The sequence below is a fragment of the Malania oleifera genome, chromosome 2, assembly GCF_029873635.1.
Source record: "Malania oleifera isolate guangnan ecotype guangnan chromosome 2, ASM2987363v1, whole genome shotgun sequence".
NCBI classification, from domain to species: domain Eukaryota; kingdom Viridiplantae; phylum Streptophyta; class Magnoliopsida; order Santalales; family Ximeniaceae; genus Malania; species Malania oleifera.
The window spans coordinates 77,649,856-77,659,233 of NC_080418.1; positions in this window are offsets into that span (position 1 = coordinate 77,649,856).

Below are 9,378 nucleotides of genomic sequence, written 5' to 3' on the forward strand. Positions count from 1 at the left end.
CTCAGCAACCAGCTCGAAATGGAAGGACGCTATTTATCTAGAGCGGATAGGGAAGCCCTCATATGAGGAGGACATCATTAACTTGGTGGAATCTGAAATCAGCAAGGAGGATTGGAGGGCGCCACTATTCCTATACCTCTAGGATGGATCCCTACCAGAGGACAACAAGGAATCTTTAAAAGTGAGAAGGAAGGCAGGATGATATACGCTAATAGGCCGAGAGCTATACAGATCATCCCTAACACTGTCATACCTTCATTGTCTAAGCAATGAGCAACGGAAATATATACTAAGGGAAATCCATGAAGGAGTGTGCGGAAACCACCTTGCCAATAGGGCCTTAGCCCACAAAGCCATGCGGCAGAGATTTTACTAGCCCACGATGAAGAAAGATGCGCTCAAACTCGTCAAACGATGCGATAGGTGCCAGAGATGTGCAGTAGTACCACACATACCATCTAATATCCTCTCCCCTCTTATCAGTCCCTGCCCCTTCCCTTACTGGCGAATAGACATCCTAGGACCTCTATCGTAGGCAACTGGTCAAAGAAAGTTTTTGGTGGTAACAATCGACTATTTCACTAAGTGGGTAGAGGTCGAACCCCTAGTCACCATAACAGAGCGGAACATTACGCGCCTTATGTGGAAATCAGTGGTTTGCCGGTTCGAAATCCCATGGGCAATAGTTACCAACCATGGGAGGCAGTTACTGACCACGTGTGGACATCAGTGGTTTTTCGATTCAGAATCCCATGGGCAATAGCTACCGACCATGTGTGGACGTCAGTGGTTTGTCGGTTCGAAATCCCATGGGCAATAGTTCGACAACAAACGCTTCAAAAATTTCTACTCAGACCTATCTATTAAGCTCATTTTCGCGTTAGTGGCACACCCCCAGAGCAATGGACAAGTAGAGAACATGAACTGGACGATACTGCACGGCTTGAGGACGCGACTCAAATCTATGCAAGGCCGGTGGACAATGGAACTCTCGTCCGTCATATTGGCATACCACACCACCAAGAAAGCAGCAACAGGGGAAACCCTGTTCATGCTCGTCTTTGGCGCAGAAGCGATCATCTTTGCAGAAGTAGGGATCCTCTCCTGGCGAAGGCAATACTTTAACGAGCAGGCCAACAATGTAGAGCTCAAATCAGAAATAGACCCGCTGGAGGAGAAATAGGATCAGGCTAGTCTAAAAGTTACAGCATACCAACAGAGGGTAGCAAAATACTACAACACTAGCGTCAGAGTACGGAATTTCTAGCCCAAAGACTTGGTTCTAAGGAAGACGTGAAAAAACCCAACAAAGTTGGGGTGCACAAGCTAAAACCAAACTGGGAGGTTCTATATAGAATTACAACCGAGATAAAGCCGGGGACATACAAGTTAGAGGATGAAGAGGGGAAAAAGATTAATAATACATGGAACTCAAATATGTTAAAGAAAATACTATTCTTGAGTGTTTCTTACAACGCAGTAATAAAAGTTCCGATTACAGCAATTGTACTACATCAATAAAGTTTAAGAATATATATATTACAAGTGAAGTTCTAGCCGTCTAGCTTGCCTTGCTCCCCTCTCCAGCTTCCTCTTCCTCCCCATCTTCTCCCTCGTCCAGATCTTCCCCGGATTCGGGACTCTCGTTGCCATATCCGTGTGAGCTCACACCATCCAGGGGAAGGTCAGGGTACTTGAATCTGACCTGTTCCTGGCACCTCCTGAACCCCACCCTGTAAGCTTTGGAGGTGTCCATATCGAACTATGTGGAGTCCTTATACTCCTTTACTACGGCTCAAAAGGCATTAGCAGCAGCGACAACCTCTTTGGAAGGTACCTCCTCCCTATGAATACGCTTAATCTCAGCCTATAGGGCGCGCTCACGGATCTCGGCATCATGAAGTTCATTCTGAGCAACGACATCCTTTTCCCTGGCATCCAAGGTATGCCGGTACATCTCGGCAACCTTCTCTTCTTGGGCTAAGGCCATCGTCGCTAGTTGAGGAGAAGTACAAATGGCAGAACAGATAATAAAGCAATGTCTAAGGAGAAAAGCAATACGGCCATAAAATATTAAGTAAAAAAAGACCTGGTATGTGGTATGGCAAATCCGTGCCAAGAGAACGTCGGGTAGGGAACAGTGAGCCTACACGAAATCTTCGACGTGAACAGCCCTGTGTAAAGTAGAAGCAGAACGCGTCGGCTCTTAAAAAATCACTTCAGTATTAGCCATAGGCCTCAAAGGAGGCGCTGTAAGGTTCTCCCCAACAGAAGCTTCACTATCACCCGCAATGCGCACGTCCCTTTGAGATGATTCTCCTTCAAGCTCTCTTCTTTTCTTCCTGCTCCTACTCACTCTTTGCTTCTTGGCTTCCCCTATGAGAGACTCGTATTTGTTAAAGTCCATATATGAAAAAATAAGAGAGAGGATAAAAACACCAAAAAAAACAGAAGTATCTGAGTACATATCATAGAAATCAAAGGCAAGACAAGACTTAAGGAAACAGGGCTAATCCCCCACTATAAGAGAACTCGCTCTCAGAACAGCTCCTCGTAAGGGACAATCCCCTACTGAACTAGGGCCCATAGATATTTCAATATGGCCTGCTCAGAAGGGGAGAGACTTAGAAGAATGTGGCGCACCCGAGCTACAAAAAGAAGAGAGGAAAAAAAGTAAGTAACTGAGTATCCTGCACATAGCCCTGCATAAAAAAAAAAAAGGGGTAAGGAAGAAGAAGGTCACCATCCAGAGGAGCAGACATATAAGAGGGCCCATATAGTTCATCTCCCCCAAAGTAAAGAAGTGCTGAGACTTCCAATTGTGTATGGAAGAGATACCCGGGGTGAAAAGCTTATAACCTGACAAAGAATTGAAGTAATACAACTCCTTCTCTACAGAGTGCATCCGTATTTGGAAACAACTCCGGAAGAGAGGCACGGTGGGCTGGTGACCAAGGCGGAGAAGGAGGATGGAAAAACACACTAGTGTAAGATAGGAGTTCAGAAACAACTGTGAAGGAGCAATTCAATAAAAACATAGTACATTAGAAATAAAGGGGGAAAAGGTAGTCTAGATCCAGGTAGTCAGTGTAAAGGCAAAGCTCTTTAGAGCTCGGATCAAGGGCTGATTCTGAGCAGTCGGGTAATCTAATAGTGATATTCGAAGGGATGGCAAAAAAGTATCAAATATTTTGCATATCGGCGGGGGTCGGGTCACATTGAGCGCTCATTACTGTGGTCGGAGCCCTCATAGGCTGCGAGGAAGACTCTATAAAAAGAGCAAAATATGGAATGAATGAAGTGAAGAACTTCTAAACAGATCAAACAGATGAGCCTCCCACAAAAACAAGGGAGATAAGATACCAAAGGAGATCAAACGAACAAATTTTGCAAGAAAAACAACAAAGCTACCATACAAAAGAAGATTAAACAGGCAAGATTCTATCAAGAACAGTGAAGAATATGAAGAACAATAAAACAAACATGCAAGTCAACATAGAGACGGAGAAAAGCAAGGAGAGAGGCTGAGCGAGAGCGTACCTAGAAAGAGGTAAAAACCCTTTGAATGAGATGGGGAGCAAATGAAGGAGCCCTGCTTTTAAAAAGAAAGGCCAGCACAGATCCCCAAGAGAGTGGGAATCTTGAGAGAGCTTCTCTGCAGGGTAGGATTGTGTCTCGAGGAAAAGGATTAAAAAATACCCATAAGTATGACAGTCCCCACAGACGTTGACATTACACTAATATCAAGGACTCGCAACTTTACAAGGTACGATTGTCTTAAATAGTTATTTATTACACTTTTGCAGGAGAGATGACGCCTCGTAAGGCCAAAAACAGCCTAGTAGAATGAGCACAACTCATTAAGCATCAAAGGCCCACTTGAAGAGCACAACTCGTAAGGCCAAAAACAGCCTAGGATATGAGCATGACTTATTAGGCATAGAGGCAAAATTGATGAGCACGACTCGGAAGGCCAAAAACAGCCTAGCAGATGAGCACGACTTATTAAGCATCAAAGGCCCACCTGACGAGCACGACTCGTAAGGCCAAAATAGCCCAGCAGATGAGCATGACTCATTAGGGATAGGGGCCAAACTAACGAGCATGACTCGGAAGGCCATAAATAGCTCAGCAGATGAGCATGACTCATAAGCATCAAAGGTCCATATGACGAGCACGACTCGTAAGGCCAAAAATAGCCCAGTAGATGAGCACGACTTCTAAGGCCAAAAATAGCCTAGAAGAATGAGCATGACTCATTAAGCATCAAAGGCCCAAATGACGAGCATGACTCTTAAGGCCAAAAATAGCCCAGCAGATGAGCACGACTCGTAAGGCCAAAAATAGCCTAGTAGAATGAGCATAACTCATTAAGCATCAAAGGCCCACCTAATGAGCACGACTCGTAAGGCCAAAAACAACCTAGCAGATGAGATCGACCTATTAGGCACAGAGGCCAAACTGACGAGCATGACTCGGAAGGTCAAAAATAGCCCAGCAGATGAGCACGACTCACTAAGCATCAAAGGCACAAATGACGAGCATGACTCGTAAGGCCAAAAATAGCCCAGCAGATGAGCATGATTTAGTAGGCATAAAAGGCCACGAAGCTGCTTGGTAAGATCAGTTCGAAAAAATTCGCTCCATGAATCAGTTCGGCATGAACTGCTTAGCAAGACCCGCTCCAAGAAATTGCTCCACGAATTTGCTCAGTAAGATCAGCTCGGAAAAATTTGTTCCATGAATCAATTCGACATGAACTGCTCAGAAAGCTTGCTCGGCAAGTCCCGCTCAGAGAAATTGCTCCATGAAGCTGCTTGGTAAAATCAGTTCGGCAAAATTCCCTTCATGAATCAGCTCGGCACAAACTGCTTGGCAAGACTCCTCGGCAAGTCCTGCTTCGAGAAATTGATCCATGAAGCTGCTCAGTAAAATTAGTTTGGAAAAATTTGCTTCATGACTCAGCTCGGCACGAACTGCTCGGCAAGTCCCGCTCCGAGAAATTGCTCCATGAAGCTGCTAGGTAAAATCAATTTGGCAAAATCCACTCCATGAAGTAGCTCGGTACGAACTGCTCGGCAAACTTGCTCGGCAAGCCTTGCCCTAAAAGAAAAATTGCTTCTTGAAGTTGGTTGGTAAACTCAGTTCGGAACATGAGCTCAAAAAATGTTCTCCACCACTCAGCTTGGAACATGAGCTCAAAAAATGTCCTCCACCACTCAGTTCGGAACATTAGCTTGGAACATGAGCTTGAAAAATGTCCTCCAACACTCAGTTAGGAACATCAGCTCAGAAAATGTTCTCCACCACTCAGCTCGGAACATGAGCTCGGAAAATGTCCTCCACCACTCACCTCAAAACATTAGCTCAGAAAATGTTCTCCACCTCAACTCGGCAAATCAGTTCGGAACTTCAAAAAAAAAAAAAGGAGGAAAGGTGGAGGAGCATTATATATATACATCTGGGGAGTAGGAGTGCAGACACAACAATTTTTCAAAATTCCATCCAGAAATTTGAAACTGAGGGGGGGACAACTGATATGCCCAAAATAAACTAGCAAATAAGAGCAAGACAACACCTAACCCATAGTCCCCCACCCCTCCGAAGTCAAACAATCTGACGAGGGCAATCAACTCCAACTCAATAAAGAGGAGGAGAGATCCACGCCAGCGGCTTAAATGGTTGAGTGATGTGCACAAACACTTTATGACACGGGAGCAATTCAGGCCCTGTGCAATAAAGGCAGATCAACCAAAGGGTCAACTCTAACTCCTATAAGAAGGGGGGTGAGGAAGAGGCTAAGTTAAGTCATTCAACTCATTCTACTGTTGCATTCAGCCTCTTTAAAAACATTTCTTTTACTTAGGCATCAGAGTGATCCCCCGGAGTTCACCCTGGGTCCTCCAAGCCTTTCTTCTCTTCTCCTTTCAGGTCAGCGGAAGTTGAATGAGCAACCCTGCTAATTTTACACTACAATAGAAACTATTGCCAGAGAGAGAAAAATTTCCTAATTCCTTTTATCGTGAAAGAAGTATGGTAAAAAAAATTGGATTTTCTCATCATAGAATCCATGCTTGTCCTTACAATTGTATTTTGTTTTGGGAAGAAAATGAGGAGAAAGATAAGTGTCCAACTTATCTTCATCCAAGGTACAAATCAAACAACAAAGGTAGTGGAAAGAAGAAGAATAAAAAGCCAACACCTTGGAAGATTTTGCATTATCTTTGTATTACATCATGGCTTTTAGAGATGATATTTATTACTTGAGACAGTTAAACATATGAGGTGGCATAGTGACTCTCATTGTATTGTTCCTACTTAAAAAAGGCATTCAACTAATGGGGTGCACGAAAAGATTTTGATAGCAAGAACCCATCTAAAATTAGGAATAGCTTCCCAAGAGGGGGGGTGAATTGGCTTTTAAAAATTTCTTTTAATTTCTTTTAAGAATCCTTAACTTCTTTAAACACTTAAACAATTCTTTAACTTGTTTGTTAATTTCACCAATCACACAAGAACTTAGTTCTTTTGTCCAATCAATAACACAATTAAACAACCAATCAATTAAACACAATCTTCAAACCAAACAATCAATTTAATTGCCAAATACAAGTTAAACATCAAACAACCAAACCAAGATATAAAGTTTTCAGCAAAAGAATTTTTCAATGAGTGAGTAAGAGAACTTAGGAAGAACAAGAGTACTTTCAGCTCCTCAAAACAGATTTTTCAATTCTTAGGTTTTTATTTTATTTTGCAAAACCATGTATTTATAGGCTTTCAAACTTGCAAAAGTTTCCTTAAAGAATTTCCCTATTTATTAGAATATTTAAGGTTCAAACGGCTATAATTTAAAACATTAGAATTTTAAAAATTTGCCCATTGAACAGTGTTTAAATGTCTGATAGCAGTGACCTCATTTCAGTGTTTTAGCCATAACCTTTTCTGTATAACTCCAAATTAGGTGTTCTTAGTGTCAACAGAAAGCTAAGAGAAAATTGTACAACTTTGATGTTTACCACTATTTAAAATAATGAGTATTTGATAGATAAATATTTACCTCAATGTGGCTATATAAAAACTGACAGCATTTGGGAAAAACTCTTTTTGGTGCTCTTTATTCCAAAAATGATTCTAACCTTTTTAAAATAATTTTTGACCTTATAAAAATATTATTCAGTTATTTTAAAAAGTATCTAGGTCTAAGAAATTAATCTAAGAGCTTCAAAATATTTCAAACGATATTTTAAACATTAAAGCACTTACATGAGACTTCTAAAATATTAACATTCTAAGTTCTTGAGTCTTCATGCTTTGTCCTTAGATTGAATCCATCTTTTCTTCAAGCTTCCATATTCTTTAAGCTTTGTTACTTTTCCCTTCTTTGGATCTTTTGAGTTTAATATGCCTTGGCTTTCAACAACTTATTCATGTCCTCATGTTCTTCAACAAGTAATCCATGTGTTGGCTCATTTAAGCTTCATTTGATCCTTGTGAGCACTTTGACCTTGCTTCCATCATATTTGATCCTTGTGGGCACTTTGACCTTACTTTCACATATATGAACCCTGAAATATCATTACTCACACAAATACATTAAATTTCACTTGTTTGTTAGCATCAAAACAAGATAACAAGATTTTAAGCCTTATAAGGCCAATAATCTCCCCTTTTTTGATGATGACAAACAAGGAGCAAAAATTTGAGTGAGTCTTAAAAAAAAAAGGCTTCCCCTTTCAATAAGCTTCATCTTAATAAAATCAATATAATTTCATCGGTCATGCTCATCACTTTCTTTTGGTTTTACAAGCTTTTTCAATCAATATTAAATACTTAAATACTTCTTTTGAATAGATATAATGTTCATGCTCAATTATGCCCAATTTTTGCTTTACAACTTCTCCCCCTTTTGACATCAATCAAAAAGAAAAGGAATGATTTAAATTCAAATACAAATCATTTTGAGCATATCAATAACCATGTATTCCAAATATATGTACACACTCAAGTTATTGTTTTTCAATATAGCATGTGTTGTGTGTAGCTCACCGCATTTATTCAAGATACCAACTAATATTAATTTGATGATTTTCATGATACCAATTTAAAATTTTAAAAAAATAATAATAATTCATGATATCAATTGATTAATGATTCATGACACTCCCCCTGAATTCAATACATTCAGTTTTGTTATTAATTTTGCTTTTATCATCTTATGTAAAATATTGAATTATATCACATATCAAATATCAATATCATGCTAAGATCATCAATGTCACATCATGCTCATAGACATAATCATGCTCATGAATAATTTGACTTTGTGATACCAAGTAAGCTTTTAGATTTGATATCTATTGAAATTTTTAACATGTGAAACCAAAAATACTTTATAGATACCAAAGCTTAATATCACATAATGTATAGTTCATGGATACCAATATAACTACTATTATCTTTCATAACTCATAGATAAAGAGTAGTATGTTTATCCAAGTGATTCATTTAAAATCATGCATGTTCAAGAATTATCCTTATATCAAAAATTTATACTTAAGCTCAGTAATCTTATTCTCAATTTTCAACATAATGAGCCATACTTTTCAATATAAATCAAGTCAAGTTAATTAATACACATGTAGCATATTAATACATCACTTGTAGGCAAGTAAGCATGTAGCATGTAACATCAAGGCGCTTATATAATAAGCTTAAATTTGATATTTTCTTAAGTTAAGCCTTGTAAAAAGCCATCCTATGATTTTGGTCAACAATGTCATTTCTATTTTATATATGTATGAAGTCATTATTTCATTTTTTGGTACCCATATTTTCTTGGGTCTGGAGGATTTTTCAAGGGAGGTTTCTTTTATTTTCCATACTTGTTTGGTTTTAACACTTTTCCTCTTAAACAGACATTCAAACTTTATATGCCCCTTTTTCTTGCATTGATAGCATATGATGTTTGTGTAAGCATTAGAAAATGTGCACATATAGTCTTTGGATTCTTTCAAGAAATATCCCATGTAAGAATTTTTTTTATTTTTTATTTTCAATTCCATTGAAACCAATGCCTTCTTTATTTAAAGACATTCTTTGTAAGCCAATCATTTTATCAAGATTTTCTTTTCCTTTAGTGAAGTTATGAATGATCTTATCTTTTTCTTCAATCTGACTCTTGAGATTTTCTATCTCTTTCTTGTTATCAAATTTCTTTTGTGATTTCTCTAACTCTAGAGATAATTTTCTTATTCTATCCTCTAATTCAGAAATATACATATCTTTCTCATATATAGTAGAGGATAGAGATTTAAGGTCTTCCATCATTTGTTCATTCTTGATTTCTAGTTTCTCAATTTTCAAGTTGTTTCTTTT